General features: G+C 36.0%; 1 protein-coding gene across 2 annotated transcripts in view; it reads right to left on the reverse strand.

Annotated features, from left to right (window-relative positions):
- Positions 1-26050, reverse strand: part of BANK1 (B cell scaffold protein with ankyrin repeats 1) — a 444955-nt gene that overhangs the window by 369440 nt on the left and 49465 nt on the right. Inside the window, exon 2 of one of the 2 annotated variants that reach the window (XM_019926480.3) lies at positions 9083-9268. The exons of the other annotated variant lie outside the window; for it this stretch is intronic. The gene's annotated coding sequence lies outside the window, so the exon portion shown is untranslated. The remainder of the gene's footprint in view (positions 1-9082; positions 9269-26050) is intronic. 2 annotated transcript variants of the gene reach the window in all.

Here is a 26050-nt window from a genome sequence, read left to right on the forward strand (position 1 = left end):
CCCTAGAATATCTGGAATTAGACAGTTGTTCTACATTCAGTATCTAGGAAGGTAGCATTGAATGGGTTTCTTTGGTGGTATTATTGGTAGTTTCTCATTGAGGAGTCTTTAGAAAATAATACAATGTTAGAGCTGAAAAGGGTGTATTATATATATATACTTATCCAGCCTCTTTATTTTACAGATTGGGTAACTTGAGAAACAGAGTGACTTGTTACACTATATACTTCTATATACTTTAATTAGGATGTGCTTCCATTATGGGGATGCATTATTAGAAAATGCATTTAAATGTTAAATGAGATTTTATTCCCCATTCTTATTCTTTTGACACACATTCCTTAAGTACTTATATGCTGGATGCTGCACTGGTTTCTAGAGATACAATAATAAAATACATTTCTGTACTGAAGGGTGCTTATAGGCTAGTGGGAGAGACAGGTATCTTGGCAATCACATGGCACTATGGTGAGAGCTGCAACAGGCACTCTAGGTGCATAGGGCGGAAAGATCTCATTCAGAGTTTGAGTGATGCAGGAAAGGGTTTCTGAGGAAATAACATCTGAGCTAAAACCTGAAGAATGAGAAGGAATCAACCAAATAAAGGGTACAGGGAAAGGAGGTAGTTTTCCAGGCAGAAGGAAAAGAATGTGCAAAGCCCTGAGCTAAACTTGGAATCGGACATCTTGAGGGAACTTAGAATAGTTTAACAGGGCTGGACCCATTTAAGGAGAAAGTAGTAGGAGATTAATCTGGGGTCAATTTGTGATAAGTTCACTGTGACACAGAGAATGGATTTAAAAGGCTCTTTACTGGAGAAAGGGAGACCAATTAGGAGACTATGCAATCCTGAAATGTCAGTGACACAGAGGTTGAAGCAAGGCAGACAGATTCCAGAAATATTTGAAGACAGAATTGGCCAGTCCAATTATTGATTGAATATGGAGGAGTCTCACTGATGACACCCAGCTTTTGGCTTCAGCAACTAGCAGGCATTGCCATTCACTGAGCTGGGGAAATAGACTTAGTGATTGCACTCATGATTCTAGATCTTGTGGAGTTAGCATGGAGGTAAAGATTTGAAAAAAAATGACAAGTAGATATAGTTGAAATGGTGGGAAGATAAGCTACCGCTTATGGCTTATCACTCAGGAAGAGCCTCAAAGAACACTAATTTTTCAAGGATTGGTAAAGAAAGAGGAGCTGCAAGGGAGACATAGGAAGTGTCCAGGCAAGAAGACTGAAAATCCTGAAAGAAGCTTGTCCCAACAACTAAGAAAAATAGCATTTCCTGAAGAAGGGAACAGACGACAACAACAACAACACAATAATAATAACAATAGCAAGCGTCTGTTGAAAACTAACTGCATATATGAGGGTCAACTAACTCTATGTAGTCGTTCTATTATTATCCCCATGATACAGATGAGAATAATAATGGTACCTAAATCACAGAATTGTTGTGAGTTTATATATTGCAAATGCTCCCATTCCTGTAAGAATGGTTCCAGCAGAATTATTAGGGGTAGAAGCCAAGTTGTAGTGGATTGCATAGTATAAGGAAAATGAGTAGTCAGTCAAGGCAGGAGATGGAAAAAAGTATCCGGTGAAGAGTTTTAGTATATAGGAACACTGGTTTCCCATGAAAGGGAACTCAGAAAGGGATAAGCAGAAATAACTTCTACTATTAGCTTAGATACTACCTAGGGGTCCCCTAGCTCCCTATGGCCTGGTGAAACTTGGCATGGGCTCTTATTGGTCTAGAGCTTGGCCTTTGATGTCTGTGAGTTCTCAGCCACTTATTTCCTCTCTGAATCACATTTTTCCTTGGACATGATACCTCAGATCAGCCCAGGCTCTATGTTTACTCTTACTCTCAAAAAATTACTTTTTGTGACTTTAGTAACTTGATATAACCTGATGTAGAGTTTGGCCTTTTACTACTTCACTAGCTCCCTTCCCACTTTTTTCAGCTTTTCTCTTCTTTCTTCCAGATAGCAAGTAAACCATTACCCTGGGCTCAAGCAAAGGAGTTCAGTCTATATTAAAACTCTGCAGGTTCAGCTTCTACCCTGAGGGGGGGTTAGCAAAGCATCTTCTCAATGATGCTGTAGTCTCAATAATACTGTCTGGCGAATGGATAAAGAAGATGTGGTACATATATACAATGGAATATTACTCAGCCATAAAAAGGAACGAACTGAGTCATTTGTTGAGACGTGGATGGATCTAGAGACTGTCATACAGAGTGAAGTAAGTCAGAAAGAGAAAAACAAATATCGTATATTAATGCATGTATGTGGAACCTAGAAAAATGGTACCGATGAACTGGTTTGCAGGGCAGAAGTTGAGACACAGATGTAGAGAACAAACGTATGGACACCAAGGGGGGAAAACCGCGGTGGGGTGGGGATGGTGGTGTGCTGAATTGGACGATTGGGATTGACATGTATACACTGATGTGTATAAAACTGATGACTAATAAGAACTTGCTGTATAAAAAAACAAACAAACAAACAAACAAATAATACTGCCTGGTACTTCCTACCAAGAAAATAGCTTTTTTCAACATCCTCACAACTGGCAAGTTTAACATTTAATATTAAGAATGTTAAATTATTTTCAAATACAATTCTACCTTTAAAAATGCTAGGTCTCAACACATCCCCCATGAACCTTAATCATATTTACCAATATTAGTCACATCTACCCTCCTATAGGACTTAACTTTCTGTATCCAATGCTGTTCCTCCTATATCCCCAGCCTGAGACTGTCCTAACACCTTGACATTCAACAGAATAATTTTCTGCACCAGTTCTCAATTCGCAAATAAAAAGGTTAACTTTGATTGGCCTAAGGAGGAGAGAAACTACACTGTTTCAGTTAAAGTGCCAGAGTGGAAAACCCTGATGGTCCAAAGTGCACTAAAAATACTAGCACTCCAAGGCAGACAAACTAAAAAGAAACAGAGATTGAAGGCCCTGGTCTTAAACTATATCAGCCTTAACAGAGGTATTGAGGTTGACCTTGTCCTCTCCAAAATACAATATCCAGGTTCTGTTAAAACTAAATAAAAAATTAAGTTAAATAAGTAGAGGAAAAGCAAAGTGGGCAATAAATTACTCAGTGGGCTTGCTTTCTCCATTCTGATTGGAAGAGCATCCTAATCCAACAAAAGACTAATTAGGTCTTTTTCTACTTTCATTTTATCCTAGCGACATGGGCCAACTCTTATTTTTGTAACAAAAAAAATAACATTTATGTAGTCATTTCTAAGTTATAAAGTTCTGACATATATTATTTTGCTTAAAAATAATTGTATGAGTTCTAAATATACAGAGAAGAAAAATGAAGTTCAGAGAGAGGGCTAAAACAAACATCTTCTGACCCCCAAACTCTTTTCCATTTGCTATTATTTGCAGAAGAATAACGATTCAAATGAGGTATCCTTTCTCAGGGAGAATGCACATGTTCACTGTCACACGTATTTGCCAATCAGGATCAGGTTTAAAGAAAGATAAGGGTAAAAGTGGCACAGAAGTGTATATTCTTTCTTTGAATATTTGGCCTTTAAAGTAATGAAAATGAATCATAGAAAACAGTGCAAAAAAAAAAAGTGGGAGGGTAAAAACATAATTCCCAAAGTAGCAGAACCTTATTCCAGGGAAATTGAGACCAAGCGAGTCTATTTTTAAACAATGAGCCTCCTACTTACGAGCCTTAGGAACTTCATAATCAAAGTGTGAAAGTCTGCAAATTTATTTCATGGTGAATTTATCAAACTTTTCTACAAAAATGAATGCCCATATTGGTAGACCATATATGTGAATTAATCAACATGATGTTAATAACTGAGATAAAGAAAGCAAAAAGTTAGTTACATACCTACTATGAATTAAAACCCTTATTTTGAGCTAGTATCTCATTTCATCCTTATGACACCCATGGGGTGAGGACTGTTAGTCCCCTTTACCGAGAAGGCCACTGAGGCTCCTAGCAGATACCCTCCAGCAATTGCATCGTCTCTGCATGAGTAAGATTTTAAAACAAGTCTTCTCACTATTCATTCTGCCATCCAACACTGTCTCCAAATATATAAAATAAAATGAAAAATTCAACACGCATCTGGAGGGCATTAATAAACTTCAAAACACCAGGTAAAGGATGTCAATAGGTAAAGGATTTGGCTTCCCACACTGAAAACCCAGCTGCCTCTTCTTCACTAGGAAGCCACTGTCTGCACACTCTGAATGAATTCCCAACTTGCTGATTTGTAGCATGGACGTTTATTACGGTTAATAAGTTAACAGGAAAGATGTAAGATGTTTGAAGAAGGAAGGAAGGAAGGAAGGAAGGAAAGAAGGAAGGAAGGAAGGAAGAAAGGAAGGGAAAGAGAAAAGGAAGAAAGAAAGAAATCGTACTATCAGTACTATATATGTAATACTTCAATTTAGAAAAAAGAAATTCAAAGTGAAAAGTCACTATTAATACGTGAACCACAAATACTGATACACAACTGAAGCAAAATATATAGATACATGGAAGAAATTAAACTGAAAATAAATGCAGAATTTCCAACAGAAGAGGTGACTGAGACCAGGATCAACCATGGTTCATGTGCATAGCCTGCACACCTGGGCGTTTCGGCCTGCCTCCGAGTGAGTGAAGAGCTGCAGGATAAAACATATGTCAGCTTAATCATCATGTGACCCTGGAGGGTTATAGCAGGAATCCCCTATTCACTTAGAAGAGGACTAGCCAGGTGTGCATTTATGATACCAATTTCATAGCTGCCTCTTCTTGATGGGATGGAAAGATCAGAGAAAAGGAAAACCAACCGCTGCAAGGAGAAAACCACAGACACTTCGCTGGGATTGACCTAGGATACTTGTTTTCACTCTGCACTGAGACTGAGTGTGAACTCTATGTCGGGCATGTGAGCTCACCCTCTCCCAATGAGCACATGCCCTGAGTGTGTCCCAGGTGACCAAATGTGGTATGTTCTCTGGGGTTCCATGGAATTCCAGATATCTTGCTTCCTGGCTTTCCTATGTGTTGTTTCTTTTACCTAGAGCACACTTTCAGTTCCCCTTTTCTCCCTCTTCTCACCCCCAACAGCTTCACCTAGCTGATTTGCATTTAGATCTCAGTTTACACATCACTGATCCCCCAAGGCTGGGTTAGATCACCCACCTCATCAGCTCACAGCACTCTGCAGTTAATCCAATTGTACCATGTAGCACACTGTATTTTGATTGTCTACTTCCTTCATTCTCTGGGCAAATATGTTTTGAGTACCTATGGCATGAAAGGGATAGTTTTACTAGGTCGGGAGGATAACATTATGAGCAAAAGGAAACATGGAGAGGAACAGAAAAGAGTCCACATGTATAGAACTAAGGAATGTATAAAATGCATGAATGAAATTTACAGAGCATAGTGAACCATTAGGGTTGGTTTCCTTTAGTGCTAAGATTTGATGGATGAAAAGTTTACTAGATATGTACAAGAACAGAGCAGTGGCCAGAAAGCACTACAGGCCGACACGTAAGAATAGCAGTGGTGTGCGGAGACAGTCAAATAGAAGGAGCAGCATGGGAACAGGCTCTGATACAGGACAGACAATAGCAGATTTAAGAATGTGAAAGAACTCATACGTTCCTGCCTATCTACCTTGCTTCCAATTTTAATCTCAGTAAAAAGATAGTTATAAGGCGTTTAATGCATAGTTCTTTAATGAATACACAGATGAATGAATAAACGGGCTAAGAAATGTGTGCCTGAAAAAAAAGAAGCAGCATCTATAGCCGAAGTTTTTTATCAGTGTTCTTAGTTAAAAGAGACAGACACTGACTGACGAATTTACGAAGAGGAATTTATTGAAACTCCTTAAATTAGGGACTTACAGCCTTCCAAAACCATTTACATGTCTGGAGAACCTGGCTTGAAAAATAAGTGGCAAATGAAGTCAAGGCAGCAAAACTGGGAGACAACGGCCAACTTCCTACTATGGGAAAGGTCTGGAGAGAACCCTACTGTCCCACTGTTAGCCACTGGGTTACATCAGCAAATAAATCTTCCCCAGCAAGACATAAACAGTAAAAAAGTTCCCAACATGGACAGGGAGTTCGAATGCCAACCAGCCAAACAAGCAAATATAAAACAAACAAAACACAACAAAAATGAAGGTCTTCTCCACTTACAATTATGAAATCATATTGTTCCCTATCATACCCTCTCCAAAATTTCAGCTGAAGCTTGTTCCAGTGCTAACTCCAGGGCTGGGAAGACGAAGATACAAGTAACAGACCAAACTAATAAAATTCAGTAATTAATGACTGTACTTAGCAAAGAATACTAGCATAGAAAAATATTTAGTACATACTCAAAGGTCTTACCTCAGGATAAAACACTACAATATACAAAAACATATTTTAGACTCAAAAATTTGAAAAAATGGGGTGAATTAGATTTCAACTTGTTTTTATAAGCACTCTTAAAAAGTTAATTTTATCTGAAAATCTTGGTGTGTTTTAAACCAGGGGTAGTGCTTCCTAACATAAAATATGTCATCTCAATTGTTCTCTTTCTGCTTGCATTTGTTAAGTGCTCTCTTTGTATTTGTTTAAAGTACTTCATATTGTACCACCTGTATTAGCCAGAGTAGGTTAGGTTATAGAGCAATTAAAAACAACTCCAAATCTCAGTGCTGTTACATAACAAAAGTTCATTTTTTTTCACATGCAGATCTGGGCAACTCTTGAGGCAGCTGTGTTGTGTTGATTCGGATTTCTGGGCTGCATCAGACTCAAGATAGCTGCAAATCACCCCATGAAATCCTTCTGCCTGGAAGTGACACGTATCACTCCTGTTCACGTTTAACTGGCCAAAGCAAGTCTTGCTGCCTGGCATAAATTTAAGAGGATGAGGAAGTAAAATCTCCCAGGGCAAGGAAATAGAAGAGAAATTGACATTGGTGAATGCCTAACACGTGATCAAATACTGATGGCCAATTTCTTAAAAATGTGCAAAATGAAGATTTTTTAAACAGGATGTCACTAACCTTGCCTGCATTGAAAATAGTTTCTTTAAAAAAAATTCCTTGATAGTCCTTAATCATATATATTATAGAACTTTTAATGAATTTTAAGGAAGGGACAGTTTCTGCTCTTTTACAATTATATTTCCATGAAAATTGTACTACTTGCTTCTACATTAACCAGGGTTAACCCCTCCCTTTCCCTCCTAAATACTGCGATTTTGTGCTGCTGCTTCTACAACAAATATCCACAGAATCCCTCCCACACACATTAAACCTAATAAACAACAAACTAATTAAGACCAAAAGAAAAGTTAGACAAAAGATTACATACCTATATTTTAAGTGATCTACTTATTTTATTTAAATTTTTAGAGACATAGGAGTACTCCATATCCATCGTTTTTCCTGTGTTCAACACTAAAGGCTTTTAGTTCAACAGTTCAACACATTTAAGTGAGTACTTAGTACATAATAGTTTTCAATGTTTCTAATTTTGCACTAGAGATATAAGGATATGAAAGCAGCAGCACTATTGTGCAATACAGATGCAGATCAAAAAGCTGACTCTATGCAGTTCAGTAGTACTGTGCCTTAACTCAAACACAAAACAAAATATGTGTGTGTGTGTGTGTGTGTGTGTGTGTGTGTGTGTGTGTGTGTGTGTGTGTGTGTGTGTGTGTGTGTTTTGCAGGAAAGACACAATCAGTTAAATACACAGGAAGTAAATGAAAAGGAAATAAAAAATAACCCCAAACTATTGGTGCATAGGGAGTGTGACTCAGTTAAAATACCTGCTCTACAGAATGATTTAATTTTTAATGTGAAGGCGAAAAAAAAAGAAAAAGAAATACACAATATCAAAATCAAATTGTCAAGAAGCTTTCCTTTCCAGTTAAATATGTAGTTACATACCCAAAAAGCAGTTCACTACAAAATAGCTAAAATTGGTACACAAAATATACTTAAAATTATTTTGGGTACATATTTGAATTATATATGTGAAAGAAAATGAAGAAACTCCTTCACTAAGGCCAAACATGAGGCAGCCCTATGACTCTAGACAGGAAAAGAGGGACTAAAGCCAGAAGCTTCCAGGTAGTATCTGCCCATCTCCAGCAACATGGAGTTGTAACTTCCAAAACCACATGGGAGATAAAAGGACAGGGCATTTGGATAGTTGTTGTTTTGGACACCCACCCATGAATCTAGGAGCCCTAATGTGCTATATCCCCCGGGAAATGATGAACGAGAAGAAAACTGCTTTGCAAGAGAACTCAGCAAGGAAAGTTGTCTAGTGTAATCTTGCCTCTTGGCATGTGAGGGGAGAGTGGGGGTTGGATGGCTGAAATAGTCCCTGAAAATTATAAGTAGAAGTCAGTCATTATGTAGTAATTGTAGTCTGAAATTACAGTACTTGTACAATGAAAACGAAAACACTAAGAAATTATGGTGGCTCAGTTATCGAAGGGATTCCGTGTGGCTGGCAGAAATGAAAGCAAATCACCTCTGCAGGAATATATACCCTCAAACTAAGCCTCACAACTCCTCACAAATAAAGTTTCAACAAACATTGGCTCACAATGAGATTTTTGTAAAACCACAAGATGACAAGAATACATGAGCAAGGATAAGCAGAATAAAGAAATAGAATTAGACCCATAAATATTTCAAATTTTCAGAATTATTAAAGGTAGAAAACAATATGCGTATACTTATGATGTATAACAAAATAATAGAGGCAATAAAAAATATCATAGGCATTCAGCAGGAAAACTTGGGATGAGATGAAATAGAAATTGTAGAAATAACAAAATATGAAATGTAAAATGTACCGGATGGAGAGAGCTGCAGGCTTCTGGACCAACATGTAAGAAGCCTGGAAGTTGTCACTCCATCCTAATAATAAGTAAAAGGTGAACAACTTGAAAAATCAATAGCTTTTCTTGGATCCATCATAGAAGTGATGTCACAGGGCAAACCACTGCATCTACAATAAAGCTGGAGTAACTGACAAGCAAATACAAATAATCACAACTTACCCGAGCAGAGAACCTCAAGGAAAAACTCTCATAGGTACCAGTGCTTGGGAAAGCTGAATTATAGTTGATGAACTGATGGAAGCTCCATGTAGACAAGTCAGAGAGGTAAAAACTCCAGGGCGACCCAGACAGAGAAGTGCTCCCACATTCCGTGATTTTTACCTCCAGGAGCTCAGCCAGATTCTCCTAGTGAATATCAAAGAAAAGTCCCCTTGTGATTCTGGCAAGGGGAAGGGAAAAAGAACTATTTTGAAATACACCAGAGAATTCTGTTTTCCTAAACAAGGACTGCTCTCAAGAGAAACAATTTTACCAGAGCTTATACTACTGGGGTTTTATGAAGACCTAAGTGACCGGGGGAAGGGAAATACTTAACTCCAGCCCACTGTGGTCATCTCGCTCCATGTAGGGGGAGAGGGAGAGCTGAGGGACACTAAAAGATTGGCAGATTGCCATCTAATCACAGAACTATAGAATGACTCTCTTCCTCCTACACCTTACTACTACATTGCTAAAGGCCTATTTATCACAGTTCCTTTTACCCAATAAATCATGCAGAGCTATCAGGAAAAAAATCACAAGTGTACTAAAAGGCAAAATTAAGAGTTCAAAGAGACACAACATGTATCAGAATCAGACTCAGATATGGTATAGATGTTGGAATTATCAGACAAGAAAAAAATTTTTTTTTAATTTGATTAATATGCTATGGGTACTAATGGATAAAACAGACAGCACAGACAGCATCAAGAACAGATGAGAAATGTAATCAGAGAGATGGAAATTTTTAAAAAGAATCAAAAAGGAAATCTAGAGGATAAATGAAGAATGCTTTGATGGGCTCATTAGTAGACTGAACAGGAATATGGAAAAAATCTTTGACCTTGATGATATATCAATAGAAACTTTCAAAACAGAAGAAAAAAGAGGAAAAGAAGAGAACATAATATCCAAGGACTGTGGGGCAACTACAAAAGGTATAACATACATGTAAAGGCAATACCAGAAGAAGATGAAAGAGAGAAAAGAATAATAACAGAATTTCCCAAAATTAATGTCAGACATCAAATTAAATATCCAGGAACACCAAGCAGGGTAAATTCAAAAACAAACAAACAAACCATTTAGGTATATTATATTCAGACTGCAGAAAATCAAAGATAAAGAGAAAATGTTGAAAGACGCCACAGGAAAAAAATATCTTACATATAGAGGAGCAAAGATAAGAATTACCCCTAATTTTCCACCAGAAACAAGGCAAGCAAAAAGAGTGAAGTGAAATATTTAAGATGTAGGAGAAATAAATCCAGAATTCTGTCCCTACAGACTTTCCTCCAAAAGTGAAGGAGGAATATACAAAATTCTCAGAAAAGTTAGGATAAAAATTAGGATAATTTGTTTACAGCAGACCAGCCTTGAAAGAAATGTTAAAAGAAGTTCTTTAGAGAGAAGGAAAATAATATATGTCAGAAACTCAGATCTACATAAAGAAGAGAAGAGCATTGGAGAAGGAATAAGTGAAGGTAAAATAAAAACTTATGGGTTGGGGCTTCCCTGGTGGCGCAGTGGTTGAGAGTCTGCCTACCGATGCAGGGGACATGGGTTCGTGCCCCGGTCCGGGAGGATCCCACATGCTGCGGAGCGGCTGGGCCCGTGAGCCATGGCCCCTGAGCCTGCGCGTCCAGAGCCTGTGCTCCACAGCGGGAGAGGCCACAACAGTGAGAGGCCCAAAAAAAAAAAAAAAAAAACTTATGGGTTTTTTGTTCTTAATTTAAGTATAACAGTTTTTTCAAAATAATAATAGTAAAAATGTATTTGATTATGTGTGCTTATGTATATATTTTGTGTGTGTGTGTGTGTATATATATATATATTTACATATAAGTGAAATGAATGATAGTAATGATACCACAGAGGAAGAATTAGGATTATTTTATTATAAGGTACTAACACTACCTGTGAATGGTATAGTGTTATCTGAATATGGACTTGTATTAGCTGTAAATGTATATTGCAAACTCCAGGGAAACCACTAAAAAAGGTTTAAAAAATGAAGTATAACTAGTATGCCAAGAAAGGAAAAAAATAGAAACATAGAAAATGCTCAACTAAAGCCACAAATAGTAGAAAAGAGCAGAAAATAAAAATAGGAAAAAAAGAACAAGGGCCACAAACAGAAAACAGTAACAAATACGGTAGATACTAATCCAACTATATCAATAATCTCTTTGAATGTCAGTGGTCTAAATGCACCAATTAAAAAAGAAAGATTGCCAGAGTGGATCAAAAAACATGACCCAACTATATTTTGTCTACAAGAAACCCCTATAAATATAAAAACACATATATATTAAAAATAAATGAATGGAGGGATACAACTTAACAAATTTAGAAAATAGAAATTGAACAATGTCTCTTCTCAGACCACAATGGAATTAAACTAGAAATCAATAACAGAAAGATTGCTTAAAAATCCCAAAATATTTGGAGATCAAACAACACACTACTAAATATCACATGGGTCAAAGAAAAAAGTCTCAAGGGAAATTAAAAAGTACTTTGAACTTAATGAAAATGAGAACACAACTTATGAAAATGTGTGGGATGCAGCGAAAGCAGTGCTTAGAGGGAAATTTACAACATTGAATGCATATATTAGAGAAGAAGAAAGGTCTAAAATCAGTAGTCTAAGTTTTCACCTTATAAAACTAGAAAAAGAAGATCAAATTAAATCCAAAGTAAGCAGAAGAAAAGAAATAATAAAAATTAGAGCAGAAAATCAATGAAATTGGAAACATGGAATCAATCAAAAAAATCAATCAAATCAAACCTGTTTCTTTAAAAAGATCAATTAGATTGGTAGCACTAGCCAGGCTAACTAAGAAAAAAAAAAAAAGAGAGAGAAGAAAAGAGCTACTAATATCAGAAATGAAAGAGGGGACATCGCATTAAAAGGATAAAAGAGAAATCTTATGAACAACTCTATGCACACAAGTTTGATAACACAAGTTAAATTGAAGCAATTTCTTGAAAGACACAATTTCCCAGAACTCACACAAGAAGAAAAAACCATTTGAATAGGCCTATATCTGTTAAAGACATTGAACCAAAAATTAATATCTTTCAAAAACTGACAGCATCATGTCCAGTTGGGTTCACTGGTGAATTCTACCAAACATTTAAGAAAGAAATGATACCAATTCTCTATAATCTCTTCCAGGAGAGAGAAGAAAGGGGATATTTCCTAAATCGTTCTATGAGGCCAGCATTACTCTTATACCAAAACCAGACAAAACATTACAGGAAAATGGCAGACCAATATATCTCAGGAATAAAGATGCAAAAATTCTCAAAAAATATTAGCAAATGAAATCTAGCAATGTATAAAAAGAATTTTTATACACCATGACAAAGAGAAATTTATTCCATGTAGGCAAGGCTCGTCCAACATTCAAAAATCAGTTAATTTATCCATCACATCAACAGGCCAAAGAAGAAAAATCACATGATTCTATCAATAGATACAGAAAAGGCATTTGACAAAATCCAACATTCATTCACAATAAAAACTCTCAGCAAACTAGGAATAGAGGGGAGCTTCTTCATCTTGGTAAACAACATCTACAAGAAACCCACAGTTAACAGCTAACATCACTACTTAATGGTGAGAAATCTGAAGCTTTCCCATTAAGATGAGGAACAAAGAATGTATGCTCCTTTTCACCACTCCTTTTAAACATCATACTGGAAGTTCTAGTTAATGCAGTAAGACCAGAAAAAAAAAGGGGGGGGGAATGTATACAGATTGGAAACTGGGAAGGAAGAAATAAAACTTTCTTTGTTCATAGAAGACATCATCATCTACATAAAAAATCCAAAATAAAAACTCCTGGAATTAGCAAGGATTATAGAAAGGTTGCAGGATACAAAGTTAATAGAGGAAAGTCAATTGCTTTCCTATATACCACAATTAACAAGAATTTGAAATTCAAAACACAATATCATTTATATTAGCACCCGCAAAATAAACAGGTATAAATCTAACAAAATATGTATAAGATCTATATATAGAAAACTACAAAACTCAGATGAAAAAAATTAAAGAAGTAAGTAAATGGAGAGATACTCCATATTCACGGATAGGAAGACTCAATATTGTCAAGACGTTTGTTCTTCCCAACTTGATCTCTAAATTGAATGCAATTCTAATCAAAATCTCAGCAAGTTATTTTATGGATAGCAAAAACTAATTCTAAAGTTTATATAGAGAGGGAAAAGACCCAGAATAGCTAACACAATATTGAAGAATAACAACGTCAGAGGACTCACATTACCCAACTTCAACACTCACTATAAAGCAAAGGTAATCAACACAGTGTGGTACTGGCAAAAGAACAGATAAATAGGTCTATGTAAAAGAACAGAAAACCCAGAAATAGAACCACATACATATAGTCAACTGATCTTTGACAAAGGAGCAAAAGCATTACAGTAAAGACTATATTTTCACCAATGATGCTGGAACAACTGGATATCCACATGTAAAAAAAAATGAATCTAGACACAGACCTTACACTCTTCCCAAAAATTAACTCAAAATAGATGAAAGACCTAAATATAAAATGTAAAACTCCTAGACGATAACATAGATGAAAATCTAGGTGACCTAGGTTATGGTGATGACTTTTTAAAGTACTACATCAAAGGCACAATCCATGAAAGAAATAATTGATACTCTGGACTTCATTAAAATGAAAAACCTCTGCTGTCCAAAATACAGCATCAATAGGATGAGAAGACAAGCCATAGACTGGGAGAAAATATTTGCAAAAGACATATTTGATAAAGGACTCTTATTCAAAATATAAAAAGAACTCTTAAACGCAACAATAAGAAAGTGAAAAAATTAATTAAAAAATGGGCTAAAGACCTGAACAGACACCTCATCAAAGAAGACATACAGATGGCAAATAAGCATATGAAAAGATGCTTCACGTGCTATGTCATCAGGAAAATGCAAATTAAAACAACAGTTAGATACCACTACACACTATTAGAATGGCCAAAATCCAAAACACTGAGAACACCAAATGCTGGTGAGCATGTGGAGCAACACGAACTCCCATTCACTGCTGGTGGGAATGCAAAATAGTGAGACACTTTGGAAGACAGTTTGGTAGTTTCTTACAAAACTAAACATACTTTTACCATATGATCCAGCAATCACACTCCTTGGTATTTACTCAAATGAGTTAAAAACTTTGTCAACACAAAAATCTGCACAAAAAGTATTTATAGCAGCTGTATTCATTATTGCCAAAACTTAGAAGCAACCAAGATGTCCTTCAGTAGGTGAATGGATAAACTAACTGTGGTATATTAGACAATGAAATATTATTCAGTGCTAAGAAGAAATGAGCTATCAAGCCATGAAAAGACATGAAGGAAACTGAAATGCATATTAGTAAGTGAAAAACAGTTTTGAAAAGGCTTTTAAGTCAGTGAAACTATTCTGTATGATACCACAATGCTGGATACATATCATTATTTATTTGGCCAAACCTATAGAACATACAAACACAAGGAATAAACCGTAACGTAAACTATGGACTTTGGGTGATTATGATGTGTCATTTGGTTCATCAACTGTAATAAATATACCACCGTGGTGAGGAATGTCAACACTGGGGAGGTTATATGTGAGTGTGTGTGTCTCTGTGTATAGGCATATATGGAATATCTCTGTACCTTCCACTCAGTTTTGCAGTGAACCTAAAACTGCTCTAAAAAATAAAGTATATTTAAGAAAATATTTATTGCACTGGATGATTTCTTGAAATGAATATGCATAATTGGTACATTTCCTTGAACATGTGTCTTAATAAGAATCTTAAGTATCAGGTTAAAAATATATAAGTAAACAGAAAATTGGATTTAAAGATATAAGCTAGAAAACACAATGACCGAAAACCTACGGTATGCACCAAAAGCAGTTCTAAGAAGGAAGTTTATAGCAATACAATCCTACCTCAAGAAACAAGAAACAACTCAAATAAACAACCTAACATTACACCTAAAGCAATTAGAGAAAGAAGAACAAAAAAGCCCCAAAGTTAGCAGAAGGAAAGAAATCATAAAGATCAGATCAGAAATAAATGAAAAAGAAATGAAGGAAACAATAGCAAAGACCAATAAAACTAAAAGCTGGATCTTTGAGAAGATAAATAAAATTGATAAACCATTAGCCAGACTCATCAGGAAAAAAAGGGAGAAGACTCAAATCAATTAGACTCAATCAATTAGAAATGAAAATCAATTAGACTCAATCAATTAGAAATGAAAAAGGAGAAGTAACAAGTGACACTGCAGAAATACAAAGGATCATGAGAGATTACTACAAGCAACTCTATGCCAATAAAATGGACAACCTGGAAGAAATGGACAAATTCTTAAAAAAGCACAACCTTCTGAGACTGAACCGGGAAGAAATAGAAAATAGAAACAGAACAATCACAAGCACTGAAACTGGGACTATGATTAAAAATCCTGCAACAAACAAAAGCCCAGGACCTGATGGCTTCACAGGCGAATTCTATCAAACATTTAGAGAAGAGCTAACACCTATCCTTCTCAAACTCTTTCACAATATAGCAGAGGGAGGAACACTGCCAAACTCATTCTATGAGGCCACCATCACCCTGATACCAAAACCAGACAAAGATGTCACAAAGAGAGAAAACTACAGGTCAATATCACTGAGGAACATAGATGCAAAAATCCTCAACAAAATACTAGCAAACATAATCCAACAGCACATTCAAAGGATCATAAACCATGATCAAGTGTGGTTTTATCCCAGGAATTCAAGGATTCTTCAATATAGGCAAATCAATCAATGTGATACACCATATTAACAAATTGAAGGAGAAAAACCATATGATCATCTCAATAGATGCAGAAAAAGCTTTCGACAAAATTCAACATCCATTTATGATAAAAACCCTCCAGAAAGTAGGCATCAAGGGAACTTACCTCAACATAATAAAAGCCATATATGACAACAGCCAATATCATTCTCAATGGTGAAAAACTGAAACTATTTCCTCTAAGATCAGGAACAAGACAAGGTTGTCCACTCTCACCACTATTACTCAACATAGTTTTGGAAGTTTTAGACACAGCAATCAGAGAAGAAAAAGAAATAAAAGGAATCCAAACCAGCAACGAAGAAGTAAAACCGTCACTGTTTGCAGATGACATGATACTATACATAGAGAATCCTGAAGATGCTACCAGAAAACTACTAGAGCTAACAAATGAATTTGGTAAAGTAGCTGGTTACAAAATTAATGCACAGAAATCTCTTGCATTCCTATACACTAATGATGAAAAATCTGAAAGAGAAATTAAGGAAATACTCCCATTTACCACTGCAACAAAAAGAATAAAATACCTTGGAATAAACCTACCTAAGGAGACAAAAGACCTGTATGCAGAAAACTATAAGACACTGATGAAAGAAATTAAAGATGATACAAACAGATGAAGAGTTTGTTCCTATCCATTCCTATCCATGTTCTTGGATAGGAAGAATCAACATTTACTACCCAAAGCAATCTACAGATAAAATGCAATCTCTATCAAACTACCAATGGCATTTTCCACAGAACTAGAACAAAAAATTTCACAGTTTGTATGGAAACACAAAAGACCCCGAAAAGCCAAAGCAATCTTGAGAAAGAAAAACGGAGCTGGAGGAATCAGGCTCCTGGACTTTCGACTATGCTACAGAGCTACAGTAATCAAAACAGTGTGGTGCTGGCACAAAAACAGAAATATAGATCAATGGAACAGGATAGAAAGTCCAGAGATAAACCTATGCACATATGGTCACCTTATTTTTGATAAAGGAGGCAAGAATATACAATAGAGAAAAGACAACCTCTTCAATAAGTGGTGCTTGGAAAACTGGACAGCTACATGTAAAAGGATGAAATTAGAACACTCCCTAACACCATACACAAAAATAATGTCAAAATGGATTAAAGACCTAAATGTAAGGCCAGACACTATCAAACTCTTAGAGGAAAACTTAGGCAGAACACTCTGTGACATAAATCACAGCAAGATCCTTTTTGACCCACCTCCTAGAGAAATGGAAATAAAAACAAACAAACAAACAAAAAAATGGGACCTAATGAAACTTAAAAGCTTTTGCACATCAAAGGAAACCATAAACAAGACAAAAAGACAACCCTCAGCATGGGAGAAATATTTGCAAATGAAGCAACTGACAAAGGATTAATCTCCAAAATTTAAAAGCAGCTCATGCAGCTCAATATCAAAAAAGCAAACAACCCCATCCAAAAATGGGCAGAAGACCTAAATAGACATTTCTCCAAAGAAGATATACAGATTGCCAACAAACATATGAAAGAATGCTCAACGTCACTAATTATTAGAGAAATGCAAATCAAAACTACAATGAGGTATCACCTCACACCAGTCAGAATGGCCATCATCAAAAATTTACAAACAATAAATGCTGGAGAGGGTGTGGAGAAAAGGGAACCCTTTTGCACTGTTGGTGGGAATGTAAATTGATAAAGCCACTAAGGAGAACAATATGAAGGTTCCTTAAGAAACTAAGAATAGAGCTACATTACAGCCCAGCAATCCCACTACTGGGCATATGCCCTGAGAAAACCATAATTTAAAAAGAGACATGTACCACAATGTTCACTGCAGCTCTATTTACAATAGCCAGGACACGGAAGCAACCTAAGTGTCCATCGACAGATGAATGGATAAAGAAGATGTGGCACATATATACAATGGAATATTACTCTGCCAAAAAAAGAAACAAAATTGAGTTATTTAAATTTTTATTTATTTATTTTTTTTGCGGTACGCGGGCCTCTCACCGTTGTGGCCTCTCCCGTTGCGGAGCACAGGCTCTGGACGCGCAGGCCCAGCGGCCATGGCCCATGGGCCCAGCCGCTCCGCAGCACGTAGGATGCGGGGCATGAACCCGCGTCCCCTGCACCGGCAGGCGGACTCCCAACCACTGCGCCACCAGGGAAGCCCAAAATTGAGTTATTTATAGTGAGGTGGATGGACCTAGAGTCTGTCATACAGAGTGAAGTAAGTCAGAAAGAGAAAAACAAATACCGTATGCTAACACAGATATACGGAATAATAATAAAAAAAAGGTTCTGAAGAACCTAGGAGCAGGACAGGTTTAAAGACGCAGACGTAGAGAATGGACTTGATGACATGGGGGGGGAGGGTAAGCTGGGATGAAGTGAGAGAGTGGCATGGACATATATACACTACCAAATGTAAAATAGATAGCTAGTAGGAAGCAGCTGCATAGCACAGGGAGATCAGCTCGGTGCTTTGTGACCACCTAGAGGGGTGGGATAGGGAGGGTGGGAGGGAGACGCAGAGAGAGGGGATATGGAGATATAGGTTATACGTATAGCTGATTCACTTTGTTATACAGCAGAAACTAACACAACATTGCAAAGCAATTATACTCCAATAAAGATGTTTAAAAAAAAGAGAAAGAAGCTAGAATGTAAAACAGAGAGATAAGCAACAGTAAATTTGAAGGAGGGGTTAGGTGATGTGGGGAAAGTGTAGAAAATGGTGTAATAAATCTCTGTCTAGGGTTCTGGAAAGTGGTCATGCAGAAACTTGGGAAATGGTAAACTTATATCTTATAGTTCTCCATAATTGACTAATTAATACACTTTTGAATTTAGAAAGCTCACCAAATCCCTCACAGGATAAATAAATTTTAAAAACATCTTCACCTAGACATAATGCAACACTACTGCAGAACACAAATGACAAAGGAAAGGTTTTATAACCAACCAAAGAAAAAAGAGATTATGTAGAACAAAATCACAATTTAAGTAACAACTGATTTCTTAACTTGTTGAAAACCAGAAAAGAATGCAAAACTTTCTTTAAAGCACTGAGAAAAAAATAACTGTCAACCTAGCATTCTATACTCAACAAAAGATATTTGTAATCAATACAAAATCTGAGCTCTTACCATCAAAAGCCTTTCTAAAGTAACTTCTAAGAGACATACTTCAGGAGGAAGGAATATGATCCCAGGACACAGGTTTGTAATTCAAGATGAAATGGTGAGTTAAGGAAAGTATGGATGTGGTTAAATCTAATGGAAGGTTCACAGTATAATGCAATAATAATAATAATATAAAATTTGTGAGTATTAAAAAGACAGGATTAAAAAAAAGACAGGATTGAATTTTTACAAATCTCAAGGTTATAAAACTGGGCAAGTTGTGTGTAGCTAAAGCACTCTGAAAGAAAAGGTAAACATATTGATTAATTTTAGACTTCACGAAGTTAAGTTTGAGCATCATAATTCCTATAATCTATAAAAAATATTTAAGATACTGTGTAACTTCCAAACAAATAGAAAGAAAAAATGTAATAATGGGGAAAATATTGTTAATGCAAACTAAGTTTTGTAAGAAAAAAACTGGGGGAAAAATAGAGCATGTAATAAAAAATAGAAAGCCTTAAATGAGATGATAGAAGTAAGTCCAAACACATAAGAGATCACAATCAAATGTGAATGACCTGAATATTTCAGGTAAGGAACTAAGATTTTCAGACATTCACACAAACTATAAATATCAGCTAAATTATATTTATAGCAGACATATGTAAAACAACTCCTAGGGAAAATTAATGAGAGAAATAAATATATATAAAATAAAATTTAAAAATTACGATATCAAATAAGTCAAAAGTTATTCTAGGGGAAACAATGAAGTAGGCAAAAACAAAATTTGGTGAATAAATTGAGGATATAATTGCAAATGAGCAGAGATTTTTTAAAATGCTTTAAGGAAATTGATTTGAAAACTAGCATGATATGGACAGATGCTCAGAAAAGTATTATTTACTAAAAGAAAAAAAAAGAAAACCTGAGTAACACTATTACAGTTAAAGATATTAAATCGATATTTTAAATTTTTTTCGTAAAAGAAACAGCACATCCAAATGACTTCTGCAAATGTATTTTACCTCACATTCAAGGAACAAATAATCCTGATTTTACACCAATTCTTCTTGGAATCTCAAAGAGGAAAAACACCCCACTTATTTGGTTAGGCTAACATAACTGTGATTAAAAAGCTAGAGAACAGGATAAGGAAGAAAAAATATAAACCAATTTTGCAAACAAGATAAAACAAACTTTGGCCACATACCTGTGTGTATAAATGTCTGTATAATATACACTATGTCATGACCAAATTAAGTTTATTCCAGGAATGAAAGGTTAGATTAACATTAGCAAAAAATCTATTAATGTACTTCACCACATTAACAAATCAAAGGAGAAGAACTATATCATCATCTCAATTGGTGCAGGAAAAGCATTTAACAAAATTCATCAACCATGTAGGGAGCCTTCAAAGGGAATGTATTTAATCTGACAGAAATACAAAATCAATAAACATAAAGCAAACATACTAAGTGGTGAAAGATTAAAACCATTTCATTTAAATCCATGAATAAGGAAGAAGTCCACTATCTTACTGCTGTTCAACATTGTACTAGAGGTCCCCTTGAGGGCAATAATGGAGAAAAAATGAAAAGAAACATTGTGAATATTGGAAAAGAATTTAAAAATCCAATCATTATCCCAGATGATATAATTCTCTAGCTAGAAAACTCAAAGTATTATACAGATAAATTATTAGATTTAATCATGGATTTTAATCTGGTTGTTGAGTAAAAAATTCTTTATACACAACTCAGTTGCATTTCTATACAATAGCTACAAACACTTAGAAAATGTAGTTTTTTAAAAATACCTGCAAAATAGTGACAAAACTAAAAGCAAGCAAGAATAATTCTTTTTGAAAATGTGCAAGACCTTGACGAATTAAATAATAAAACTTTATGAGACATTAAATAAAATAGATATAGATTAAAAAATGATTTTTTGGATAATGAAACAATGTTGCAAAATTGTCCAATGTTTCCAAATTTATCTATAGATCCAATATAAATCTGGGTTTTCAAGGAATTTGACAAGCTGATTATAGTATGTATATGATAAATGAAGGAAGAAATATAGCTAAAACTTCCTATAATAGGAAGAAGGTAAGACTTGTCCTACCTGATGTCAAGACATACTAAAGAGCTCCAGGTATCAAGACAGTGTGATACTGGCACAGGTATAAATAACTCCATGTGGAAACAAGACAGCATTGTATATCGTGGAGAATGGATAAATTGTGCCAAAGCAACTGTGGTATTCAGGTTAAAAAATAAGTAAATTTGAGCCCTATTTCACACATAACACAAAATCAATTCCCCACTATAAACAGGCTTAAATGCACATGTAATAGATTATCTGGATAAACTTGGGACAGCAAAGATGTTTCTGAGCAACACACAAAGAACATGTTTATGACTTTGGAAGGAATGAGATTTAAACAAGACATAAAATATGCAAACTCTAAAGGGAAGGAATGATCAATTCAGCAATATTAAATTAATGACTTGGACCATTAGTTCTGACTCAGCTGTTGTTGTAGTAATGAAGTGTAATAAATCATGTCAAATCAAATGTCATAACTACAAGCATTCTTTTTCTTTTATGTGGGTCTGCAGGTAAGCTACATATCACTTGGGCTTGGTTCCAGACTTGGGATTGGGTTGTGTTTGCTCCAGGTATCTTCCTTGGACCAGGAGCTAAACCAGGGCATGCTTTTCTTGTTGAGAATGGCAGGAACACAAGATGGCAAGAGGCTGAACCACACAGGCACATTTAATGCCTCTGCTTGTATCATATCTGCTCAAATCTCATTGGGTGTCATAATCCCACTGGAGTGGGAAACCATGGCTACAGGACAAAGGCTGTGAACATATCACCCTATTACAGGTGAGTGAAGAACTGGCACCAATATTCCTATCAACCACAGATATCTTAAGCCATATCAAAAGCAAATCAAAATTTGGGTGAAGATATCTAGTTATCTACATATAACTGGCAATGCATTAGCCTCCCAAATATAAAAACATATCATACAAACCAATAAGAAGACTAATGATGTGATTTTAAATGGGCAAAACACAGGAAGAGGCATTTCACAGGAAAAAAAGGATGAAAGTGCAATTAAAAATTAGAAATGCTCAAATTTGCTGCAGAGAAACCTAAAATAAGACAGCACATCACACCTCATATTTGTAAAACTTAAAAAGTCTCACAATATCAAGGGTTGGTAAGAACACAGAGCAAGTGAAAGTTTTATACACTACTGGTGGGAATATAAATTAGTGTACTCACTTTGGAAAACAACTGACATTATTTTGTAACCACAAAGATATTTAAATTCTTTGACCAAGTAATTCTACTCCAAAAATCCTTGCCCATGTGCTCCAAAAGACACATACATTGCAGCATCTTTGTGAAAGCAAACAGCTAGAAAGAACCCAAATGACCACTGAATGGTAAATAAATAGGAAATGGTAAGTCATACAATAAAATATTTACAGCAAAAATAATAAATGAACTACATCTCTGTATGCCCACCTGGATGAATGTCAAAAACATAATGCTCACAGTGCTGATTTTTAACGAAAAGCAAGTCTCAGAAAAATATAGAGGGCAGGTACTATTATATGAAGTTCAAATAAAAGTACAACCAAACAACTGTGTTGCTTAGGGATTACTAATATATTGTAAATTTATAAAGCAAAACAACAGAATGATAAACACAAAATTTAGTAAGAGGCACAGAGGGGTCTTGAACAACACTGCATGTTTTATTTTTTTTAAAGATATCATGAGTGCATGGATACTTGTTTTACTAGGCTTTATGAATATATATATATATATATTCATTCATTATATAATTTTTATATATGAACTCTTTTATAATTGAACAAAGTCAGTTTCAATTATCAAAATAATTAGCAGAATTTTGTTTTCCTTCTTGAGCTTCTGTTATCTCTTCACATCTGAATACCCCAAAATTTAATCATTGTAGATTCTGTAACTTTTCAGTGTTTCCCATCTAGACATTTTCACTACAACATTGCTCTCCACTGTTTTGAATTAGAATGAGAAGCACTAAGCATGTGTTCAATTAGTGGGGGATTGACACCTTTAGCCAGTTCAATTTAGTGGTTAAATTGAGAAAAGCACCAAGATCAGTTGGATAGAGCGAGATCAGAAAATATTTTAGGGGATTTCCCTGGTGGTGCATTGGTGAAGAATCTGCCTGCCAATTCAGGGGACACGGGTTTGATCCCTGGTCTGGGAAGATCCCACATGCGGCAGAGGAACTAAGCCCGTGCGCCACAACTACTGAGCCTATGCTCTAGGGCCCACCTGACGCAACAATTGAGCCAGCGTGCTGCAACTACTGAAGCCCATGCGCCTAGAGCCTGTGCTCCGCAGGAAGAGAAGCCACCGCAATGAGAAGCCCACACACCGCAACAAAGAGTAGCCCCCACTAGCCACAACTAGAGAAAGCCCGCGCACAGCAAAGAAGACCCAACCGCAGCCAAAAATAAAATAAGAAAAAAAAAAAAAACTATTTTAAAAACAGCAACAAAAATTGTTAAACATTTTCTCTATGCCAGCCAGAATGATAAGTAATTTACCCTGAAATAACTCGGAAAATGCCCACAACTGCCCCGTGGACTAGGTTCTGTTAGCAGCCTCACTTTACAGGATTTGAGGCACAGAGATGTTACATAATTTGATAATTTCCCACTGTCACACAGCTGTTAAGAGATGATGTTACTGCTTCACACTCCTACTCTTATCCCCTATGCCATACGGAATTGAATGTTAAAATCACAGAGCAATCAACCGAACTGTCAATGCACAAAACATGTAGTGGGTTATCATTTGTAAAATATAAATGCATTTTAAAACATTTAAATATAAAACATATAAAATATAAAAACATTTAAAAAACTGTGAATTAACTGAAAAAATCATGCACAGGATGGTACCATTGGTACTCTGTTGTATATCTCTGTCCGTATGTCTTCTCTCCTTCCTTCCAACTATTCATTTTTTGTGCCTCACTTCCTTTTCACCATTTTATTTCCCCTCCAGGGATATCTTTGCTTATTTCTATCCCCGAATTGTCTCTCTTTCGAATTTGCCATAATTTTGTAGAGTTTAAATTGCTTTCCTTTATAGAAATGAGAGAGAAAATATAATAAAGGGAGAGAGGATCCTAAGCAGACAGAATTACTTTAGTTTGAAGTAACACTCTCTAAATAACTGGCTAATTTTAGCTATTCAGTTTATCTAATATGGAGACTATTTTCACCTTCAGGCTCAAGAAATGTGAACTTTTAAACTCTACCAATTCCAGTTAAGTGTATCTCAAACCAAGGGCTCTAGGTCGTGCCCTGATTTCGGAGGACCATTTTTCAAGTTCCTTAGTTCAGGTGGACCCCTTCCACAGCATTTAAACCATTTACTAGGAGAATTCATCAAGTACTAGGACATTTGTATGATAAGCAGGCCAAATGAAATTACATCATATCAACTCACTTCACATTCCCACGCAGAGTATGCTTTTCTCACTGAAATCATGACTTCAGCCTCTGCTTTTTCCCCACTGAACCCTGAACCAGCACCTTCCCTGCCTTTGACCACTACCTGGAGGATTTCCATACACAAGAGGGCTCACAGGTCATCTTGCAGAGAGTCAAGGGAAGCTTCAAATCTGTGACCAGCCAGCTCCACACATTAGGCAGAAGCCTTCAGGAGGAGACACGAGGCATACTTGGCCTCAAGTCACTCATGCAAAACCTAGCCCAGCATATGATCAGGCTCACAGACCCATGGTCAAGCCTACAGTCACCACTCTATAGCCTACTGATTGGCAATTTTCCTCTCTCACGTCCACCCACTATAGCAGTGCATCTCAGTGGGAGGTGATTTTTTTTCACTTTTTTTAACTGAAATATAGTTGATTTACAATTTTCAGGCATACAGTTGATTTTCAGGTATACAGCGATTCTGGTGTGTGTGTGTGTGTGTGTGTGTGTGTGTGTGTGTGTGTGTGTGTGTGTGTGTGTGTGTAGCTTCTTTTCCATTCTAGGTTATTACACGATATAGAATATAGTTCCCTGTGCTATACAGTAGGTCCTTGTTGTTTATCTGTTATATTTATATAGTAGTGTGTATCCGTTAATCACATACGCCTAATCTATCCCTCCCCCCATTCCCCTTTGATAACCATTAGTTTGTTTTCTATGTCTGTGAGTCTATTTGTTTTGTAAGTAAGTTTATTCATATCATTTTTTAGATTACACTTATAAGTGACATCGTACGATATCTGTCTTTCTCTGTCTGACTTACTTCACTTGGTATGAAAATCTCTAGGTCCATCCATATCACTGCAAATGACATTATTTCATTCTTTTCTATGGCTGAGTAATATTCTATTTTATATGTGTATATATATATATATATACACACACACACACACACACACACATATATATAAGATTATATATCTTACATCTTCTTTATGACTTCATGGACGTTTAGGTTGCTTCCATGTCTTGGCTATTGTAAATAATAGTGCTATGGACACTGGGGTGCATGTAGCTTTTCAAATTAGAGTTTTCATCTTTTCCAGATACTTGTACAGGAGTGGGATTGCTGGATCATATGGCAATTCTATCTTTAATTTTTTTAAGGAACCTCCATACTGTTCCCCATAGTGGCTGCACCAATTTACATTCTCAGTGAGACGTTATTTTGACCCCCTCCTCCCACCTGTCTGAGGATACAATTTGGTTGTCACAAGTTGGGGGATGTGTTGCTATTGGCATCTATTGAGTAGAGGCCAGGGGTACGGTTAAATATCCCCCAATGCACAGGACAGCTCGCACAATAAAGAACAACCTGGCCCAAAATGTCAATAAGTGCCA

The sequence above is a fragment of the Tursiops truncatus genome, chromosome 5, assembly GCF_011762595.2.
Source record: "Tursiops truncatus isolate mTurTru1 chromosome 5, mTurTru1.mat.Y, whole genome shotgun sequence".
In the NCBI taxonomy this organism is placed as follows: Eukaryota; Metazoa; Chordata; class Mammalia; order Artiodactyla; family Delphinidae; genus Tursiops; species Tursiops truncatus.